Genomic DNA, 24,213 nt, shown 5'->3' with positions numbered 1-24,213 from the left:
GCCCTACATAAAGAGAGGGCTCCTGGGAACCTCTCCACCGTTAAGAAATTCTGCGAAGCAGAGTAATTGTCCCTATTAACTCTTTAAGTTCTGTCTATCATGGGAAGAACAGAATGACCATTCCTGGATCTTAAGATTTAGGGCAGCCATTGGAAAGATTTTTAAATTTATTTTTAAAGTCCTATGAGATATAAGGCATGGTGGGAGTTTAAGGTGGAGGGATAAATGTGGGGCAGAAGCTGGCCAGAAAATAGCCAAAGATTTAACTTCACCAATAGGAATGTTTTTCTTTCTTGTCCTCCCTCTGTCAGTTGTCATCATCCTCTTCATCATCACTATGATTTTTTTAAAAAAATCTAACATATCTCATACTTATATACATAACTCATACATAACTCATATCTCATATACATAACTCATACATACTCATATACATAACTCATACATAACTCATATTTCATACTATAGTCAGACACTGAATTCAGTGTTTTCATATGCATTATCTCATTTAATCTTATGAATCAAATTGTTATTCCCATCGTACAAATAAGCAAACAGAGGCTCAAGTGACCTTAAGTAATTTGGTCAAGGGCTTCCTAAGCTGGTAATCAAGCTAGGATTCTAACTTAAGTCTTTGGGTCTCCAGAACCCATGCTCTTTACAATCTATTACACTGTTCCTCTTATAAGCATCCGTGAGGGGTTGAGGTTCAAAAACCCAAGTCAGATTGCAGAGTAATCTTGAACTTGATATGGACAGTGGCATGAAAAGGAGGTCTAAGCTGGGGCACATGAGGTCTATGGCAGTGAGCTTTCTTGTTCACACAGTCCGATCCTAGAAATTTGATTTCTCTGTCTATCCTTGAGGTCATGCTGGGAGTGGGGGTGTGAGAAGGATCCAACATGATCAGGCTGAAGGTCACAGCTATACTGTTTTTCTAGCAGGAAACATAGATGAAAATTAGGAATCAGGGCAGACATCCAGCTGGGTAGAATGGCTCTGAGATTTATGCCAGATGCTCATGAAAGGTACCACGGGGACACAGTTCACTCTGAACACCCGACACACAGGCATTGATGTAGCAGACTAATTCCAGAAGAAATATGTGTAGATTTTACATATGACACCTGTTTCCAAAAAAGAAACTGTAGTGGAACTAAGTGCAGCTTACGTGTTATGCTCAGTTCTTGGCTAATGAGACACTTATGTGTGTTCAGGCTCAAGACACAGATGGGAATGGTGAGGATCTCCAGCTAAAGAAAAAAATGCATGTGACCATGGGATGGTGAAGGAGCCTACTCAAGGTAATAGATGTCACCCTGGGAGGCAGAGGGACAGATTTCTCTCTCTATTGCTGCTGGTAAGGGGTGCACATTTTTCAATTTGAATATCTATAGCGGTAATTCTCAAAGTGTGGTCCCCAGACCAACAGCACCATAATCACATGGGAACTTATTGGAAATGCACACTCTCAGGCTCCACCCCAAGCCTAATTAATTAGACACTCTGGGGGTGGCGACAAACCTTCCAGGTGACTGGGACGCAACTGAAGACTGAGACCCACTGACCTGCAGCATTACAGCATTTATTTATCAAAGCAACCATATGAGTTATGTATTGTCATCTTTGTTTTGCAGAAGGGAAATCCAAGAAATGTCAAGTTAATGTTAAGTATCATGCCCAAGATTACACAACTAGTAGATAGTAAAATTGAGATTAAACTTCACTGTTATATGGCTGTAGTTATGTATGCTTCCAGATATTTTTAACTTAACTGAATTTAATCTTTTAGTTAATGTGTTTGGATATTTTCTTCAGAGGTGATTACCATATCATGTATATCATATGTCATATCATGACATGTCATATATCATGCCATATATCATATATAATATTATATCATACTATATATTTATCTTGCCTCTAACATAGCATTTAAATGATATAATAGGAGCCACCTTCTACATGGAATTATCTTGAAGAGCTTCCATATTAACCACCTTTCCCTCCTTTTCCCTTTAGCTCTTTTTTTTCCACAATTTATTTTGAATTTCAATGCTATGAAAGTTGAGAATAGTCCAATAAGCAACACTATATTCTTTATTTAGAATTACCAGTTAACATCTTGCCACGTATGCTTTTTCTTTCTTTTTCTGTGTGTATATAATCATGTGTATCAAACACACGTTTCCCTGAATTATTAGAAATAAGTTGCAGATGTTATAACAGTTCACCTTTAAGTAATTTAACGTGTATCTCCAAGGACAGGAACTTTCTCTTATATAACTGCAATACTACTAGACAGCAAATAAGTTTAACATTTGTTCAGTAATATAATCAAATATTTGGTCCATATTCAAATTTCTCCAATTACTAAAGAAATCTCACATATGTTTTTTTAAATTCAAAATGCAATGCATTTTGCTGTCATCTTTTATTTATTTATTTTTATTTAATTTATTTTTTTTTCTGAAGTGAAAAAATAAATTGTAGTTTATTGTGAATTATTGATCTAGATGTTTGCATAACATCTGAGATATTTTTATTCAAGTCTTTATTTTTTTTGAATTTTATTTTATTTTTTATACAGCAGGTTCTTATTAGTTATCCATTTTATACATATTAGTGTATATAAGTCAATCCCAATCCCATGTCTTTTTCATCTTGTTTATCTAGAGCCACCCCTCTGTCTTTTTGTTTGCTTTCATGCCATTGACATTTCTGGAGTGTGGGTTAGTTATTTAGAAAAACGTCCCACTTCCCACTTGTGTACTTCCTGTTGCATCCCATTAGGTAGCACATGATGTCTGTTTGTGCCATTCTTGATGAACAGCTTGGTTATTTAGTTAGGTGATGTCTGCTATAGCTCTGCAACATAAGGTACCCCTTCCTCTTGTAAATCAAAAGTGGTATGATACTTCGAGATCATAGGATGTATTATTCTGCTTTTTAACAACTTTTCACTGAATGGTATTAACATCCTTTTGGATCCTTGTCTGAATCAGATATCACACAGGGTTGCAGAATGGTGATTTTTTGAATTCTATTACTTCTACATTTATTTTCTGGCATTTTTCTAGAAGGAAGAACCCCGTCCTCCATCATTTTCCCCTTTTCCTCTCTTATTTTTTTATGTACTAGGTATTACATATATATGTATGCATGTGTTATCACTATTTACTTTGATTACATTTTCTTAAGGATGTCATTTAATTTCATGTTTCAGGTTAATAAATCATTATTATCTTTTGAAGAGAAATGCATCATAATTTTTGATGAATGATGCTAACTATATGGTCACTGGACTTATACCTAGATAGAAAAAACAGATAAAAGATTAGATGTATCAATCTTTTCAAATGGGAGGGTTCAGCCCTTTACTCTTCTAGGTTTTATTACTCATTAGGACTTCTTCTAGGTTTTATTACTCTTCTAGGTTTTATTACTCATTAGGACTTCTTCGATGTATTTTGGGCAGAATGGAGGAGGGTTGGCCAGAAAGAATCTTGTAGATTTGATTTTTTTTCACATTCCTGTAATTATGCTCTACTTTTAAGAGAAATCTGCTTTGAATTTGGGTCGTAGACTTGATCTGTGGTAGATTTTTACATCTCTGTGAGTTCAATAGTCTTCTAGAAGTATTTTATATACATGTGAATATGACATATTCACATGTATATAAATAAATATGAAAATGAATATAGTTCCCTGTGGTATACAGTAGGACCTTGTTTTTCATCCATTCTATATATAATAGTTGGCATATGCTAACCCCAATCTCCCACTTCATCCCTCCCCCACCCTCCTCCCCCTTGGCAACCACAAGTCTGTTCTCTATGTTTGTGAGTCTGTTTCTCTTTCATAGACCTTCAAAGAGGCATTAATTGCTATTTTTTTCTCATTCTATTGTTAACTCTTCTTAATGTGGCTGATTCTCACTGTTACTTCATAATTTTTTCCTGAGCGTTTTTGAAAACTGTTCCCTTTGGAAGGAAGCAAGGCAAGACACCAGTAAACTAGTCTCTTTTGTTATCAGACGTTAATGTCTTAATAATTAAGCGATTTTAATATAAATTTATATTGCGATTATTGTTCTGCTTGAGTGATTGTTGATATGTTTAGCAATTTAATATTGCATTGAAGTTAATTGTCTTTATATCACTTATGGAGGAATCTGAGAAATGATGGTGATGATTCATTGAAAATAGTAATTCCCTTCTGATACTTTTGGGAACATAGAACAATGTTATAGTTTTGATGTTTGTAACATTTAAGCTTGACAGGAGGCCCAAAGTAAGAGTGGCTTAAAGAAGGTAGGATCTATTTCTCTTTCTCATAAACAGGAAAAAGAAGTAGGCAATCTATTACTAATAAGGAGACTCCACAGTCATGAGGGACTCAGACTCCTTCTATCAGGTCCCTCTGCTATCTTTTTTTTTTTTTTGTGGGTATTCCTATTTAAAAAAATTTTTTTATTGAAATATAGGTGATTTACAATGTTGCGTTAGTTTCCCCCAACAGTGTAGAAGTGATCCTTTTTCTCCATACCCTCACCAGCATTTATTATTTGTAGACTTTCTGATGTTGGCCATTCTGACTGGTGTTAGCTGATACCTCATTGTACTTTTGATTTGCATTTCTCTTATAGTTAGAAATGTTGTCCCTCTGCTATCTTAACACATAGCTTCCAATGGAAGGTCCAATATGGCTGCTCCAGATAAAAAGCTCATATGTGCTCTCAACCAGCATGAAAGAGGAAGGGTGCACCCCTCCCTTTAAAGAAGAATGCTTCCTGGAGTTCTCACACTCCTCTTCTGCTTATATCTTATTGGCCAGAATCTAGTCACATGGCCATGTCTAGCTATAGGAGAGACTGTGAAATGTACATTTTATTCTGGGCAACCCTATTCTGAGCTAAAAATTGGTGGTTATGTTACTAAAGAAGTAGGGGAAGATGCATATTGGGACAAACTAGCAGCCTCTGCCATAACCTTGTAATAATTTGGGCTTTATTTGTCAATATTTTCCAGGGGCAATTGTCAACTTGTCCACTTTTTTAACAGTTGACAAATTCTCCTTGAGAACTTTATCTGTTTTCTGGAATAGTTCAATGCATTTTTCAATAGTTCAATGACATTATTTTAAAGCATAAGAAAAGGAGACTCTGATCTCTCTTAAATGGTAAAGGAGAATGGCAGGGGGCACATGGATCTATGTGCTATTTCTCATCCATCTGCTCTGACACACAGATGTACCCAAACCTCCACAGGTCTGTTGCCAAATTCTGATCAATGAGCAAAACATTAATTTCTGTAGCTGATTGTGCGTATAGTTATACAGTGTTGTCACTTAGAACACTGAATGTATACAGCATGTATATGGCAGGTATACCTGCATTAGATGAGTCAAGGGCATTATGAGGGGGTCTTTGTTGGGGATCCAGGCTCTATCTGGGGATTGGCTATCATCAACATAGGGCTTCCATCTTCCACCGTTACTCTCAAATTCCAGAAAGTAGGAATGAGAGGAGAGGAAGAGAGGAACACACTCCTTCCCTTTCCGGGCAGTGTCTAGAATTTGCACATATTATGCGTGTGGATCTTTTTTCTTTTTATTGAACCATCTCTTACACTCACACTTTTATACTGATTACATCTAAGATGATTATATCTAAATCAGTCCCTTAGACTTTTACATTATTTGCTATTTTTTCATGATTATAAACATCAGTATATACATTTTGAAATATGTAAATCTTTAAATGTGTTTAAAGATAAGCATTTAAATGTTTAACAATATAAATTATTGTCTGCATTTTGAATGGTATCAGAATTGGGACAAGCACAAATTTGATAAATATTGCCAGTTTTCTTTTTAAAAAATTAAAACAGCACTCTCATCAGCTATATTTGAGAGGGTCTGTTTATTGCAAACTTACTAGTGTTTTGTTTTCTCATACAGTTTTTAAAAATATATAAAGTTTCTTCATTCTAAGTGAGGTGAATATTTATTGTCTATCTGTAACTTTTTCTCTCTTCTTATTAAGGAATCTTATTAGATATTTATATATAAATAATACTAATTTTTCTTCTCTTATATTTGTTACTTATAAATTTCCATATATTATGTCCTTTTAATTTAGCTAATGTTTCTCATTGAAGGAGAGAAATATAAAGTGCTCACAAAGTCAGATTTATTAAGTATAAATGATGTGACTTTTTCCATTGTTTTTAAGTATACAAGATATTTCTCATCCTGAGATCCAGAGATTGCAGAAATATATACCTTCATTATCTTCTATTTTAATTTTTTTGTAATTTAACTTGGTTTATGATATGAGATAAGTCTCTAATCCATATATTTTTTCCAAATAGCCAACTGTGAATCCTTGCTATTTATTAGGTAATCTTTTTCATTTGCATCAATTTGTAGTGTATCATTCTATAAATACACCAACAAAAAATAATACGTATTTTCAACCTGTCTATTCGGTCTTATAGGTGCCAGAAATGTTTTTGTAGCAGAATATTGGTATGTGATGAGAAATTTTGTTGTAGGGAGTGTTTTTTATGTCCTTACAGCACAGTTATTACCATTTTGAGCCCAGAGACAAATAAAAGCATTTCCTTTTTTTTTTTATAATGTGAATTTAGAAAGTGCTTTTCCACATGAATGTCCTGTGGGCACATCAAACTCACTGTGTCCAAAAGAATGCCATTATTTGTGGTCCCATTACAACTCTCCTCTTCTAATGTTTCCTAGTGCGGCTAATGGCATAGCTTTCATCCAGTCTCCCTAGCCACAAACCTCAGCATCATTTCTGACTTTTCCCTCTGCATTTCACCCTACATAGAGCTATTCCCTAGTATTTTCTAACTCTATCCTGAAATACTACTGGAATCAGTTCTTTCCCTTTGGTTATCACTGCCTCTGCTCTCAGAGCTGTGCCATCTCTGCTGGACAGCTTCAGGTTCTCGCCTCCAGCCTGTCCACCTTCAGCATAGGTACCAGTTAGCTCTCTAAATTACAGATCCAAGCACATTACCTCTTTGCTCTTAATCCTTGAGTGGCTTCACACTGTCTTGAGAATAGACTTCAAACTCATTAACATGATGTTCAAAGCCTAACAAAAGGTGGATCTTCATCCTACTTTCCTTTTTCAACTCTCTTCATTCCTGGCCACCCATGAACCCTGTGTTTCTGTCACCTTTTACTTTCGAATATTTCAGCATGGGCTGTTTTGCCCGTAACTGCCTTTCTCACTTTGTTTTCACAATCCACACTCTAAGTCTCAGATCAAATATCATTGGCTCTGGAAAGCTCTCTATATTCAGTCAAACTTAATTGCACTGTAGTCTGTGTTCCTATTGAATTTGTGTCCACATTTATCATAGTCCAGATTATTTTCTAAATTGTTTAAGGTGCAGTATATCTGGTGAGACTCTATACATTTTCAGGGGACCAAAGTGGCCATCTGTCTTTGTAGACACAGAATATGTAGCAGATTTTCTTAGTTTGGCGTGATGGGCTTGTGACTGCAAACTAAAGGAGATGAAATTTTGAAAGCCAAAGCACAAAGTATCACTGCAGCCTCTGCAAGGATGACTTAGCAGCCAAAGGCAAGGACCCATATTCAATAGTGACACCAGATGGTAGCAACAGAAGTGATGAAAATTGTAAACTGAGGCTCACAGTGCCCAGATCAAACTCTCTAATTTTGTCTTGTGGATTTCAAATGGTCCTCTTTGAACTGAATAAGCAACTCTGCCCCCAGATTTCTGCTGGAGAAAGAGCTTAGATAATTCAGGCATGGGGCAACTGGATTATTAAAAGTGTGACCATATTTGTACTGCAAGCTGGTTAGGCAGGTTATCCAGGTTACACTTGGTTGTGTCTCCTCGACCACCCTGTACATATCTGCAAAGTGGGGCCCTTGTGGAATAATCTTTATATCTCCCTGCTGATGAGAACCGTGATTTGAACATTGTAAATATTTGAATTGAATTGCTTCTGCCCTATGTTTATTTTAATATTTATAACGACAGTCATAAAACAAGTAACGTTTTAAAGTTTTTTGTCAAAAATATTTTGCATTTGTAAATATTCCTGTAGAAGGTATGGGCTGCCTGGGAGCTCTGCCTGTGCTCTTTGGGATCTCAAGCTGCAGTTACTACTGTAGTAAATTCAGTTAACTACTGCAGCATAATGTCATTAGCATTAATATAAAACTCCGAGAGATAGAGTATCATTACATTAAAAAAAACTATTTTGTTTACTTAGGTTGGCACTGGAGAAGATTGCCCCACAATAGCAGTTCTCAGTTCTCTAGTTGCTAAGTTTTGCAAATTTGCTTGGCCTTGCTCTCTTATATAGAAATTGGTTACCGTCCATTGCAGTTTAAAATACCATTTTTCTTGTTTAGAGAAGAAGTTCTAAGTGCACCCTACTACTGGAGAATGTTTATGCTGACATCCTATAATTTAGAATATGTAGCTGTGCTCCCAGGGACTTGTGCTGGCTCAGCCTTTCCCCTCAACTCTTCAAAGAGACTTTTGTACCAGATCCACATGGTTTCTATCGTTAGTTCCCTTTCCCTATTACTGTTGTCTGTTTATGTGAAAGGAGGGTCAGTGAATTGCTTGAGCTTTAATTTTCATGCCCTGTATGAAACCATGTGCTCTATATTCTAATGGGAAATACACATAGGGTGTAGTCCTGTAGCTGAAATTTACAAGAAGTTTTGTTAAAGAAAATACCGAGGTATTTTGTAAGGAAAGTAATGTTGATCTATCTACACTATCTATGTATATATGTAAGTATGTACATTTACATCTATCTATTTATCTATCAATCATCTGTTAACTGTTTACTGGTGTGTTAGTAAATAAGCTGGTAAATAGACTCTCCAGGAAAAAAGAAAGCTCTAGTTTGTAACATTTGCACATTTCCATGGCATAAATACTCCCACCATGGCTCATTTTAAGCTATCAATATGACATCGTTGAATACAGAGCTGGGAAGTGATACACAGAAATCTTTGTATAGTATTTTTACCATACAGTTACAACAAATGTAAATAACTTCAAAAGCATAGATAAATGCAAAATATAGTAAAAGAAGTAGGAAGTAGTCAGTTCTGAGTATTTATTATATTTGGTTTTTTTCAGATTTACAAATTTTGATAATATATTTTATTCATTCTTTTGTTTTATTTTTAAAAATTTTTATTGGAGTATAGTTGATTTACAGTGTTGTGTTACATTATCTTCATTTTAAATGCCATTTGTTTACTGTAAGTTCATGTAATTAATTTTTTCACAAGGCTCTGTTTAAGAACTGCTGGCAGAATTCCTGAAAATATAGCGACTGGCTCTTGCAAGCTGGTATAAAGTGGCCCCAACACAATACTGTATTAATCTATTTCTATCCACTTCCCCCTTTTTCTAAGAAGGGTAGGCCCCGGTGGCTGGGAGATCTTTGTTGAACTTCGTGGTGGGGGGTTAGGTAAACAGGTCTGGAGGAAGAAGCAGAAGTAAATTGCAGAGTGTAATAAAGGATGGAAGCTTTTGTGTATGGCGTGGGTAGGTGCTAGAATTATGGGGCATCAGAGGAAAGGTTTACATTTATTTCTGTGATAATTATCTTTCAAGTTGTCAGAGCAGAATGATTGAAGTCTTCAGGAATGTGTCCATTGCATAACACACTGTAGTTTGCCATGGGGTATTTGATGCTAGTCCCTTTTTCCATTTCTTATATGAAATACTTAGTAAAATCTACATTGCTTAGTAATGTCTTTCTTGGGAATGGATTCTTCTTGGACAGGGAAGTAATATAGAGTTCTATATCAAAGTTGAAGTGGGGCAAAAGCTGAGACTGCTTTCTGGGTTACAAGAGATATTTGAAAATGATGTATCTAAGACTGAAAGTTAAATCACATTAGCTGAAGTACAGAATCATTTGTTAAAATCTAAAATGTAAGTAGCATAGCATGGTGCTTCAGAGTACAGATTTTATAGCCTAACTTTTGGAGTTTGATTATAGATTCTACCACTTATTATCTGTGTGACTTTGGGCAAGTTATATAATACCTCTGAGTTTTGTTCTCTTGGCTCTAAAACAGGAATTTTAATAATAGACGTTGTATTGGTTTGAGGATTAAATGAGTTATACGTAAAGCACTTAGAATAATTCCTGGCACACTATAAATTATAGGATTAGCTATTATTTATAATTGGTCCAGGGACTTAGGAATATGATTAATTAGAATATAAGATATATGAATATTATGTATGCTGGGTTTCTGAGGGGTCCCAGTAAGGACCCTCTTCCCTGTTTGAGTTCTGAACTAATTGAGGTATAGGAAACAAAAGTAATAAACATGGAGGAATCCATGGAATTACCCTTATTACTGGTAATGCTGATAAAGCACACTGTACTTGCATCTGTAAAAGAGTGGGCTTCCTAATCCAGAAACTTAAAATTAGGCAGACTTGCCCAGCCATTGGCAGCCCTAGAACTCTGCAAGCATCCTCTTTGGGGCCAGACCCTTTCACCATGTGGCTGAGGGCAGAGCAGAGCACACACTGCCTGGGGGTATGCTGACTTCCAGAGGAAAGGGGAAGGGAAGAGACTGGGTGCCTGATTTCTACTTCCACAACTCATCAGTCAAATGATTTTACTCTTGTGTCAGTGGCTCCATGGTCACATGGCAGAGAGAAGCCAGGATTATTCCATAACTGGAGCTCCTTCACCTCTATATCAATGTTCAACCAGTAACACAGAAACTACTTCTGGTGTTTTTTTTTAAATTTTTTTTACTTCTGGTGTTTTTAATAGAGCACATTTAATTTGGTTATTCAGGCCACAAAGGGGTTGAGAGACTCAGTTGGGGATGGTGAGATAACTCAGGAATTTGTAGCAGCAGGAAGACATTGCCTACCTTCACCAAAGGGAGGAGATGCTGTTGGCAGAGACCAGGGGCTGGAGTTACCCCCGAAGAAGCTGGAACCCTGGTGGGTCTGTCCAGGAGGAGCTGGAGCCACAGAGGTACTGCCTGAGGTGGAGAGACAGTGGGACAAATACCCTGGTCTCTCCTTCCCCAGCCTCCCATCCATCTCCAGCACCTGGGAAACACAGCCTGCAGCGGTGAGCCCCACTGCTATGTAGAGCAGAGAGGGGAAGAGACGGAATAGATCTGGGGGCAAACGGGGACTGGCATGTGCGTGCATGCACACACACACGCATACCCCTTCTATTTCGTGCTACTTTGCTTTTGGACTCTTTGGACTGTGTAGATCAAAATACTCATTCAGAAGGTATGATTTTTTGACATTACTTAAAAACACTGTCTATGGAAGTCAATTGAAGAAAGCTGAAAATCCATATGCAATTTGGCCCTAAATTCTCAAAATTCTGGTGAACATCCTCTGCAATATTCGTAGGTGATGCACTTCCCGACTACTCCCTAATAATGTCAGATTATTGCCTAAATTCTTTACTGTTTGTGGTCCTTTTAAAAATAGGCTCAGATAATATTCTATACTGTACTCGGAGTCTGACTTGATACAAGTGGAACAACGCCAGCGCTCCACCTCTTCACCTCCTCTGCATCAGCTAATGGGCACCGTCCAGGCTTGCTGCCTCCATGAAGTCTTCATGCACTGTGGCCCTCATGGAGAGGCATTGCTGAACCTATTACACTTATTTTCGGTATTTGCCTTGTGCAATTATGTGTTTATTTGTCGTAACCTCTGTATCATTCTCCTTAAGAACTGGCTTGTCATAAAAGCCTGTCATGGACTCCCCATGGAGCTAGCTGCTTAAAGCCAAACAAATTGTGTGCATCTAGTTTAAAAGTCCATCATTATGCTGGTGCTGAACAAAGTTTTCTTGAAAACAGTTCATTTTCAGACTATTTAGTACTCATAGGCCATTTCTGAAGATTTTGAACCAAAACAATGAAAGAAATGGAAGCCTTGGATTGCATTTGCTCTCCAGAGAATTGTGAGGACTCGAACAGAGCTGTCCACTGTCAAGGTCTGGTATGAGAATCAGTCTATAGTAGAGAAGTTAAGAGCCAGAAGGCCCGGGATTAGATCCTGTTGTAAAAAAGATGAGCAAATGACAGGACCACTATATGCCTTGATTTCTTATGTGGAAAGTGGGGCTAAAAACAGTACCTTCCTCATTATTGTATTCTATGAGATTACGCATGCTTATTACTTGCCTCACTGCCTAGGGCTCAGTGTTAGTTATTATAATTCAGTATGCCTGTTGTTTTCTGAAGTTCGTTTTTAGGTAAAATTCTCAGAAATATAAAAGGTTGAGGTCCTACTTTCTGGAGAACAATATAGCTCATATGCTTAACTGCGGAACTGCATCAGGGAGCAGAGAAACTGAGCAGCTGCCTAGGGCATCAAACCCTAAGGGATGGTAAAACATCACTGTAATTGTAGCAAGAGGGAGCGAGAGAGAAGTGCGAAGATGGAGTTCCTTTAGTGGGGCTATGGCATTTTAATGGAAGGGGTGCCTGAATAAGGCCCTTGAGTTAGAAGAGTGGGAAAACCCCAAGGGGTATGTTTACATACTGATAGGTAGCTGCTCAGTCACCTTCTCAGGAAGAGGCCCAGGTTAACTGCAGGGATTTCACTTTGCTGACGCAACTTTGGGCCAGTTTAGAGCAGCAGTGAAAAGACTGAGAGCGCCCCTAGATGGTCTTTCTCCTCTCCTCCCCCCAGCGCCGCTAAGCTCCAGAATTCCTCAAAAAATGGTATCCAACAATAGTTTCCCAGAATGGGGCACCGATATATTAGTTCATTTGGTGTATGTGTGTAACGCCATGGATTATTTCAGTGGGGGAACGTGTAAATCAGTCAAGGACCAAGGGCTTTGAACGGGGTCCATATAAAGAATTGCTAACAAGGTATAAAAGTTGTTAACTAGGTAACAGAAAGGGCCACAAGAGAATTCTGAGGTGTTCGGGAGGTAGCAATTGCAGGAAGCAGCTAAGGCTGAGGGGACAAAGGACAGAGGCTGGAGTTACTAAAATTCAGAGTGTTTGAAGACACAACCTGGAGAGCTGAAACTCAGACCTCTGAGGAAGCGTTGCTGCTAAGCTAGTTCTGATATTTCTGAGCTTGGAGGGGGGCCTGAGGAAGCGGTGCTGCCTGGCTGAAGAGTCTCAGGGATGGGGTGAGAGTCTCGGGATGGGGTAGGATTTGATCAAGCTGGCCCTTCAAGTGTTGGAAAAAAAATGCCGACTGGGCTCAGCTGTTACTTCAAGAAAGAACTGCCCTCAGGGTGAAGAAACACTGGGGTGATGCTCATAGGAATAGGAAGCAGGTAGGAAAGAGCGAGCCTCTTCTTCCTCCTCCAGCCTTGCTGCCTCCCTCTGGTTTCCCTCTTGGCGGGGCCCAGTCCAGGTGGCAGAGCAGGGTATAAGGAAGGGAAGGTTTGGAGCCCAGAGATAGTTACTTCATAACTGGGACAGAAATATTGTGAAACACAGAACAAGCCACTTAGTAGATATTGGTGACTGGGTCTTGGGCAAATACTTGACAGGGTATCTACTCCATCCTCCTGGGAGTACAGAACTGAATAGGACCTGTCTCTGCCCTAAGAAAGGAGGGAAGGAGGCTGGTTTATAGGATAAATTATGGTGTAATGTGAAACAGTTATGATCATGGGAGCATAGAGATGGGAATCAACTGAATACGTAGTGAACCTAGTCATCTTTTCTTCGTTAACTAGATGCTATTTAGGTAGCTTAATTATATGAAAATAGAAATGCAGCATCCATTACTGGTGCCATTTTAAAGGTAATCGGTAAAGATCGTGTGGCACAATTTTGAGTATTTCCTTATAAACGTTTCCTCCAACTTAGTCTCCTCCAATTTGTCAAACCAGTACAATTTACTAGAGTTTATTTATTCATTTTAATTTCAAAGTATTCTGATGTCAAATTTAAGGTATTTCTTCATTCAAGGAAAGTAACTATACATTAATTTTGTTGAGTGTTACCTTTTAGTATTCTACTAAAACAGGATATTTCATAATTCTTGAGTCATCTTGGTACAGGTAATGTTCTTGTGATATTTTATAAAGGTATTCCAATTTACTTGCATTTATTAACTTAGCTACAAATATTTCCTTTAGCTACAAATATTTGCTTTGTATTTCACTAGATTCTGGGGAAACATAGATTGAATAAGATGGGCTGTGGCAAACTCTTGGTTGCTAACACGTGAACCATTCTGCCACCACTTCCTTGCCTACAGAGCCCAGATTTTGTCTAGATGTTGGGGATTATAAATCCAGTCCGGGGCAAATCATGGTTGGTTTAAGACAATTTTACTAATCCTGTTCCCCTTTGCTAATGGTTGAGGTTGGGGTTTGTGACCAATTCTGACCAATCCATTTTAAGGTAAATTCTGCTGCAGGCTTCTGGGAAATATTTCCTTCCCTGGTCAAATGTCTTATTGGACATTTTTATTTGAAGACATGATATTTGGGGTCATGGCAGTTATCTGAAAACCCTAAGAAAACAGCTCCAAAAATCACAGAAATTCCAACTGGAGTCCAGTCATTGTTGACCCACTGAATTAATCACCCTGGACCAACCTAATTTTCTACTTTATTTGAGATAAGAATACCCTTATTGGGGCTTCCCTGGTGGCGCAGTGGTTGAGGGGCCGCCTGCCGATGCAGGGGACACGGGTTTGTGTCCCGGTCCGGGAGGATCCCACGTGCCGCGGAGCGGCTGGGCCCGTGAGCCATGGCCGCTGAGCCTGCGCGTCCGGAACCTGTGCTCCGCGACGGGAGAGGCCACAGCAGTGAGAGGCCTGCGTATCAGTGGGGTTCTGTTTTAGATGAAACCAAAGTAACCTAAAATAATATACATGGTCTCTATCTGACACAAATTTTTACATTTTTAAAGGGTTCTAAAAAAAGTAGTGTTTCGCTGCACATGTATCATTCTAAGTTGCCAAGTGGAGGCCTCAGGGAGTAGATACCATGTAAAACTACCAATAGGGGATCTTGCTCAATAAGGGACCCTCTCTCCTTTTTCATGATATACATTTTTTTTCTTTTAATTCTCAAGTGGATGAGATTTTGACCTGAAAATCCACCCAGAACTCTCCACACCCCTCCCCCATCCCTGCCTCCCTGAAGCTGTAATTCCATGTTGAGTTTTATTTTTATGAAGCCATCTACTTTATTTTATTTATTTAGCTATTCCCAAGCAAAAAAACCACCAAAATCAAAACCACAACAACCAAACAACAAAAAAAAAAACCCCAAAATAAACAAACCAAAACTCCCTCAAACCCAGGTGCTTGTTACATTGTTCTTAAACCAAACAAAGCTGTTAACAGGGTGAAGAGTCAATATGCAAAGTATTCATGAAAATTATGTGAAACCACTCTAAAAATATCATTAGGGCAAATCCATTTGTGATTCATATTCTTGACAACAAATAACTGATGAAACTCATTGATTGACTCTTCATCCCATGGTGGTAGCTCTTAGGGACCGCCGCCCCCCCCCGTCTTTTTTAAAGGGAGTCATCCCCATGGCCATGCAATAGATTGGGGAGCCTTCTCGTTCCTATAGGGTGTTCTTGGCCCTGCTCTGCGTACCTCCTTTTCCTTCTATTAGAGATCTCTTAGATAAGGTATGTCTGGACTTCCTTGGAACCACCAACTTGCTCCTGAAAGTAAGAATTTTTAGGAAAGTTCAGACAGGTAATTTATGGCTTGCCATTCACTAGGCATTTTTTATGAGTACAGACATCCAGTGTTGGGGTGATGTTTGGAAGGGCATCCCTGGAGGCAGAGAACAGGGTTGTGACAGCATTTATGTGGTTACCATTTCTTGCTGTCAGAGAGGATGCTCCCTGGGTGTATCTGATCTGAAACTAACCCCATAATAAATTATTTGATTTTGTCATTTGCTCAGTATCTCTGGCCCACTGCTGTAAACTCTTCTAAATAAATTAACCCTAAAAAACAAATTGACGTATGACGTGACTAGAAAATTTACAAAAGAAGACATACAAATAAAAAGTGAGGAAAGTGTTTAACCTAACTAAAAAATAACTTAAAATAAATATAGAGAAATATTATTTTCTGTTTATCAAAGTTACAAAGATTTAAAAGTAATACTCAGCTGGTGAGAGTTGGTGATACAGTCTCAAGTACTGCTTGAGGATCAACATATACATCTTTAGGAAGAATTTTAGCAATTCGTATTAAATTTTCAAAAATATTCTTACATTTCAACTTAGCTATTCCAATCCTAAGCTATTTTATTCCACTTCTGTTGATCCTAAAGAAACAATTCTTAATGTAGAAAAATCTACATATAAAGCTGTTGGTTACAGCATTATTTGTCAGTATGTACAGTTATAATCAACCTAATTATTCAACTTTGGGGGAGGTGTAAATGTATTTTGGTACATCTGCAAATATGAAAATTATGCAATATAAAAATGGTGATACTACCCTTTTGTATTCAGTATTAAAGGCTATTGTTATAATGTTAACAAAAAATCAAAATTGTGTATACTCTGTTATTATAGCTTTACTATGAAAAATCCTATAAAATTGGAGAAAATATGACAAAGATTTTAGCAATGATTTCCTTTGAATATGAATGATTAGTATTTTCTCCTATGTATTTTTCTGTATTCTATAAATTTTCTACCATAAGTATATATTATTTTCATAATCAGGAAGGAGAAAAAGTTTAACACTTCTCTTATAAGAGCTGCTTCCCTCTGTTCTCTAAAGAAGATTTTCCAACTGCTTTTACTTTTCACCTTTAAAAAAATCATACTGTATAGCACAGGAAAGGAACTACATTCAATATCCTGTGATAAACCATAATGGAAAAGAATATGAAGAAGAATGTATGATATGTGTAACTGAATCACTTTGCTGTTCAGCAGAAATTAACATAACATTATAAATCAACTATGCTTCAATAAAATAAATTTTAAAAAAGAAAAAAGAAAACATCAAGCTGCTACAGTGTAAAGCTTTTTTAGGTCTCTAGGTTTGAAAGGTACAATGAAAACAAAGGAATTTGCTGCAATTTTGTTCTTTTTCCAATTGTCATCATGACAATGCATCTATAACGGGCAATTTTCTGTTCTCTGGAAAACTAAGTATATCACATTAAAAACAGATTTCTATCTGGTGTCTTAGAACATTTCCTGTTGTTCAAACAATGATGTTGTATCAGCAGTCTTTTCAATGTGTCTTTCCTTTTTACAGTTTGATTTTCCTATTTTTTGTAAAATCTGCACTTCTGTTGAAGACTAGGTAGATACAGCATGCCTGCTGGCTGTGGAGCAGTCTATGAAGGAGTAGGGAATGGGTAGAGTGAAAGCTATCAATACCGGGCATGTGAGAGCACACTCTTGGCCTCTTTGTGCCTTTTGAGGATTGCGTGGGTGCCTTAGAGCCATGTCTCTGAGCAATTACAAGCTAACGGTGTGTGTCATCCCATGTATACATTAAGGAAATGTTATTTAGTCCTCTGGTCCCCTTTCCAGTTTGTATGTATATATAAAATCTTTAAATTTTATTTATTTCTGATTTTTAAAATGATACATTCTCATTTAAACACTGGAGACATATATGCTAGTTTCCTATTGCTGCTGTAACAAATTACCGTAAACTTAGTGGCTTAGTACAAACTTACTACCTTAAATTCTGGAGATTTGAGGTCCGAAATGGGCCTCACCGGGCTAAAATCCAGGAAATGGAAGGGCTGCATTCCTTTCTGGAGGTTCTTGGGCAGAATCCATTTTCTTGCCTTTCCTGGTTTCTGTAGGCTGCCTGTACTCCTTTGTTCATTGTCCCCTGCCACTTTCCCCACCAGCAATGGCCAGTTGAGTCTTTCTCAAATGGCATCGAAACCACAGAAATGTGTCTCAGGGGGCTCCAAGGAGCCCTGGTTCTTTATGTTTAAGTGCAGAAAGAATTCAGTGAGAGGCAAAGTGATAGAAAAGAAGTGATTTACTAGAATAGGATGCTTGTGAGGTTTACAAGCGGGTGGGCAAGAGGGTGCTGCCCTGTGAACTTGGTGAGCTACAGTTTTATAATCAAAGACAAAGTGGGGAGGGGGAGAAGATCACCTGCTTCCTTATTCTTGAGCAGATGTCAAGCTTCCATCATCAGTTCCTCCTCCTTGTTGGGTAGGGGAGTTTTCTTGTCCCTACGTGGTCAAACTGGGACTGTCATAGCGCAGTGGAAATGAGCAAAAAGGCGGTAACATATGCTAAAAATGGTAAATCATCTCAGGTTTCAGTGTAATGTCACCTTTTCCTTATATTTTTATTTTTAGTGTGCATAGAAGAGCATGTCCTAGGGATCATTAACTTACTGACCTCACTGGGCAGGATGCGGGTCCCATTTCACCACTGTTTTATTATTTGGGGGCATGTTTCATGCTTCTGTTGCATGGTTTTGTTGGTAGGCAGGCCTGCTTTCTTGAGTGATCATTAACTTACAGGGGTCTCCCATACTTTTTTCTTTACTTATGATCCCTTAGTGGGATTAACTATTTAATGACCTACTTGGTCCCTTTACTCTGTCCCTATCAACATCACACTGGCTCTGAGTCTTCAGCTTCCCCCTTCCACATTTAAGGAGTCTTGTGTTATTGAGTCCACTGATAATTCAGGAGAATCTCCTTACTTAATGTCAAATACTAGCCACCTTAATTCCATCTGCAACCTTAATTCTTTTTTTGTCATGTAACCTAACATATTCATGGATTCCAGCATCTCAGACACAGACATCTTTCAGTTGGGGGGCAGGGGGCATTATGCTACCTTCCACAGAAGAATTCCAGAAATGTAAAGATATGTAAATAAAATCCTTAACTCACGTCACCAAAGGTAACTACTGTTAACATCTGGGAAAATGTTTCATCTTATGATTTCGTGAAATCATGACCTAATTGATTTAAATACATAATGGGGACTTGAAATATTTTTTGAGTAGATAATATATATTCTCATAATTGGAATATATAAAAGTATTCACTAAAAAGTCTCTGTCTCCCTACCAAAGGTAATGACTTTTAGTAGTTTCTTGTGTGTTCTTGTAGGTTTTTAATGTAAATATATGTACACTAACATCATTGTTCTTTGTTTCATATCTGGTCCTTACCTTATCCTACAGTTGGAGTGGACATAGGGATAATAGTAATGACTAATATTTGTTGAATATTTACTACGTGCCAGACATTGTAACAAGTGTAATACATTTAATCTTTGCGACCCTAAGAGTAGGTTCTATTTTTATTTTTAAGATGCAGAACCTAAGACATAGAGAAGTTAAGTCATTTACCCATGGTCACTTACCTGGTAAATTAAAAGCTGGGGTTTGAGCCCAGATAGTCTGACTTTAGAGCCCTCATGCTTAATTCCTGTTCTCTAATCCCTATCCTATATGATGAGTACATTACTTGCTAATTTAAAGAGTTGGTGGAAATTTTTGTGATCTCTAAAAATCCCTTACATAAAAGTGACCACATTCATATGCCTGCTTCAAAATGTCATGTGTTTCTGAGGAGGTGTGTCTGACACTCTTGGTTGGCTGCCCAAGAACTATACCCAACAGCCATTCCCAATGGCTTTTTCCCTTACTGGGGCCCCCAGTAGAGCTGACAAAGCAGGAACTTGCTCTCAAACCCTCTATGGAGCAAGGACTAGCTATATGGCTCAGTTCTAGCCAGAGAGACTGGGAAAATTTTCTGAGAGACTTCTGAGAAATATTTCATTCCTGGCGACATGACAAAGGCAAGTCAGGAAACTTCTCTCTCATTCCTCTGTCCACTCCTTTGCCCCACTTGGGACATGGCCACATGGAAATACGGTATTCAGAGCTAAGGCAGACCTCTTGCAGCCATTCAGGGGAGATTAAGAGAATTTCAGAGATTTTGACATAATCCCTGATGTTCTGGATTTACCAAACTTGGCACCAGCTGTCTCCAGACTTCTTGTTAAGCCAAACAGTAAGGAGTATTATATTTCAAGCCCCTGTTAGTCAGATTTTTCTATTACTTGCAGCCAGACACAGCCTAACTAATATGGAACTCAGTAGTGCTGCTCAAGAGAAAACATCCGGAGTGTACAGTAAAATCACTGCCCTACCTTTTAAGAGGGATATGGACAAATTTGTAATACAACAGGAAAGGAGCCTACATGGAAGGAGTTTTGAGACCTTGTTGTAGGAACTGGGTGGAATTATCCTGGAAAGGATGTCAAAGAAGGGGATATAAGTGTCGTATGCTTGAAGGGCTTTCTGGTAAATTGAAGATGTGGCTGCAGATTCTTCCCATCCCTGTGCGTGTCACCTTGCAAAGTGACGTTTCTCTTCTTCTTTTTAGTAGAAGTAGTGGTGATGTTTTTTTTCTCTGTCCCTTGAATCTCCGCTTGGCCATGTGTATTCATTTCCTAGGGCTGCCATAACAAACTACCACAAACTGGGTGGCTTAAAATAACAGAAACTTTTTCTCTCATGGTTTTGGAGGCTAGAAGTCTGAAATCAAGGTGTTGGCAGGGCCATGCTCTCTCTGAAGGCTCCAGGGGAGAATCTGTTCCATACCTTTCTCTTAGCTTCTGATGTTGATGGTAATCCTTGGTCCCCTTCGGTCATCACATAGCATTCTCCCTGTGTGTTTCTATGTTTCTTCTTTTCTTCTTATGAAGATACAAGTCCTGTTGGTCAAAGCCCCACCCTATTCCAGTGTGACCTCACTTTAACTTAATTACAACTGCAGTAATCCTGTTTCCGAATAAGAGGTTCTGGGAAGGACATGAACTTAGCTCTCTAGCCCAGTACGCTCATGTGATTTGCTTTGGCCAAAAGGATATTAGCAAACAGCGTGCATCAGAGGCTGAAAAAGTATTGTTCTTTGGAACCCTGAGATAATGATGTGAAGAAGCCCAGAGTGGCTACTAGAGGATGAAATACCATGTGGAGCAAAGACAAACTGTCCCAGCTCAGGTCACCTCTAGAACCAACAGCCTGACAACTGCCAGACATGTGAATCAGGCCACTCTAGACCATCCAGCCACATCTGAGCCAGCCAGTGGAAGAATTACTCAGATGAGAGATAATAAATATTTGTTGTTCAGGATGTTGGAGATGATTGGTTATCCAGAAAAAGCTAAGTAATATGGGTTGTAATGTGATAAGGAGATTTAATTTGATTGTGGACATTCTAGAGAGCAGAACAGTCTTGAGATTCTTGCCAACGTGTTTTTTTTTTCCTTTTTTTTTTTTTTTTAATTTTGGCCTCACTGTGCAGCTTGCAGAATCTTAGTTCCCTGACCAGGTATTGAAACTGGGCCCACGGCAGTGAAAGCGCTGAGTGCTAACCATTGGACTGCCAGGGAATTCCCGCTTGCCAACTTTGGAATGCTGTGGTCTTAGGATTGGTTTTCTGACCAGCACCTGAAAGTTATAGAAAGGCAGATATTATTGAATGAAAGTAAGGACTTTCTAATAACTGGATCTGTCAAACAATGTAGCTGGCTGCCACCTGAGGGGAGTGTTATAAAAAGTTGATGTTGTTTGGGAGACTGTATTAAAACCTCTAATATCCATTTCAAATCTAAGACTTTAAGGAAAAATAGTTTGGATTTTAGAGTTTTAGGAATGGGAAAATAATCATTGATGATTTAGTATTCTTTTTTTTTTTTGTGGTGTGTGAGCCTCTCACTGTTGTGGCCTCTCCCGTTGCGGAGCACAGGCTCCGGACGCGCAGGCTCAGTGGCCATGGCTCATGGGCCCAGCCACTCCGCGGCATGTGGGATCTTCCTGGACCGGGACACGAACCCGTGTCCCCTGCATCGGCAGGCGGACTCTCAACCACTGCGCCACCAGGGAAGCCCAATTTAGTATTCTTTTAATGCATTGTTCATGCCAGAAATTATGGAAAGGCCAGAAATTACCCAGCATACTCTGTAAAATTCCCGGTGTCTACTGGCATGATTGCACATATTCCTTCTAAATTGAATCTTGGGCTAAGAGTTGGAAGGGAGCCTTTGACTTTGGGTTTCTATACTGCCATCCCCATTTCATTTTGTCTCTTGTAGTCCCCAGGGCTAGAAACACTTTGGTTTCCTGCCAGCTGGTGCATCAGTATAGAAGTAACCTGGCATTGGGCCAGGACTGAAAGTTGTGGACTAAAGCCAGAGATAGAGCCACAAGGCAGCCCTCTAGAATGATGTCATGTATCTCCTGACATAACACCAAAAGGAGGATAATGAAAATAGCCAGAGAGAAATGAACAAGCTGCTATAGTAAGATGCTTTGGATGGCTTCTAAGAAACAAAGGTATGGGGGATAGAACATTCTTGGGATGTCGTACATTGAGTATAGTTATGCTAGATAAAACATAAAGAGGATATAATTCATAAATGTGCTAGTCCTGTTTTATCAGCCAATATTAGACCCTTGTCAGGCTTTAGCTATAGTAAGATTTTCTGTGCTATCTCAGGAAAGTAAAGAACTTCTTTAAGCTTCTTTCTTGGAGGAATTGGTCTTAAATGATTTCTAAACTTTTGTATAAGAGTAAAATTCTATTACTGCCTAGAGGCAATACTCTCAGATATTAAAGTGAGGGCTCAAAAATTCATTTATATTTCATTTAGAATGTTGAAATTATAATTCATTGAATGCTTCCTGAATGCCTGGCACTGAGAAAAGAAGTTTGCATCTCTTATCATTTGTATTTATCACAATGACCATATTATACAAATGAAAAATCTAAGGCTTAGAATTGTCACAAAATTAGTAAATAGATTTCTGTGCTTCAGTTTTCTCATCTTTAAAATAGATATTTATCCTAGTTATAACTTATCAGTTTTGTGTATATTAACAATTATTGGCAAAGAATACACAGAAAACAACACCCTAATATTTTATAGTCTGTAATTTAAAATTATTTCAGTATAAACAGTGTTATCTGAGTGCATGTATAAGTAACCTCTGTACCTTAGGGATGGCATCTGAAAGACCCTAGGAAGAACCAACAGCCATCCAGAGGGAGTTACCTAGTATCTTATTCAGCTTGGGCTGTTACAGTAAAATGCATAGCCTGGGTGGATTAAACAACAAACATTTATTTCTCAGAGCTCTGGAGGCTGTAAAGTTGAAGATCAAGGTGCCAACAGATTTGCTGTCTGGTGAGAGCCTTTGTTTGCAGAGGCTTGCTTTCTTGATGTGTTCTCACCTAGCAAAAGGAAGGAGGGCTCTGGTCTCTTCCCCTTTTTATAAGGGCATTAGTCCCATCGTGGAGACTCTATAACCTCATCTAAACCTAATTATCTCCCAAAGGCCCCCACCTCCAAATACCATCACATTGGGGATTAAGGCTTCCACACATAATTTGGGATGGGAGGGACACACAATCATTTAGTCTATAGCACTTAGCTTAAATATCATTCTCAAAATCTCAGAATGATACAGTCATTATGGAAAACAGTGTAGTGGTTCCTCAAAAAATTAAAAATAGAACTACCCTATGATCCAGCAATCCCATTTCTGGGTATATATCCAAAAGAAATGAAAACAGGATATCTTCATTTCCATGTTCATGGCAGCATTATTCACAATAGCCAAGATATGGAAACAACCTATGTCTTTTGGCAGATGAATGGATAAAGAAAATCTAGTGTGTGTGTGTATATAGATACATGTATATATGTATATACACACACACACAAAATGGAATATTATGAAGCCCCTAAAAAGAAGGAAATACTGACATTTGTGACAACATAGATGAACCTGGAGGTCATTATGCTAAGGGAAATGAGCCAGTTAGAGAAAGACAAATACTGTATGGTATCATGTATATGTGGAATCTAAAAAAAAAAAGTAAAGAAAAAAGCATCAATCTCACAGAAACACAGAGTAGAATGGTGATTGCCAGGGTTTAGGGGGTAGGAGAAATGAGGAGGAATGAGGCGATATAGGTCAAAGGGTACAAACTTTCAGTTATAAGTTCTGAGGAGCTAATGTACAGCATGGTGACTAGTATATACTTGAAATTTGCTCAGATTAGATCCTAAGCATTTCCATCACACACACACACACACACACACACACGAGTTAACCATGTGAAGTGATGGATATATTAAATAACTTGATTGTGATAATCATTTCACAAAGTATATCAAATCACCAT

General features: G+C 38.3%; 1 protein-coding gene across 4 annotated transcripts in view; it reads left to right on the top strand.

Annotated features, from left to right (window-relative positions):
- The window catches only part of GRXCR1 (glutaredoxin and cysteine rich domain containing 1), a 313,061-nt gene that overhangs the window by 25,284 nt on the left and 263,564 nt on the right, over positions 1-24,213 (top strand). For all 4 annotated transcript variants that reach the window (XR_003001320.1, XR_003001318.1, XR_003001317.1 and 1 more), the window contains exon 3: positions 1,218-1,304. The gene's annotated coding sequence lies outside the window, so the exon portion shown is untranslated. The remainder of the gene's footprint in view (positions 1-1,217; positions 1,305-24,213) is intronic.

The sequence above is a fragment of the Neophocaena asiaeorientalis genome, unplaced genomic scaffold (genome assembly GCF_003031525.2).
Source record: "Neophocaena asiaeorientalis asiaeorientalis breed wild unplaced genomic scaffold, Neophocaena_asiaeorientalis_V1.1 scaffold39, whole genome shotgun sequence".
NCBI lineage: Eukaryota > Metazoa > Chordata > Mammalia > Artiodactyla > Phocoenidae > Neophocaena > Neophocaena asiaeorientalis.
The sequence above is the reverse complement of the archived record's forward strand: the minus strand, read 5'-3'. Positions and strand labels throughout refer to the sequence as shown.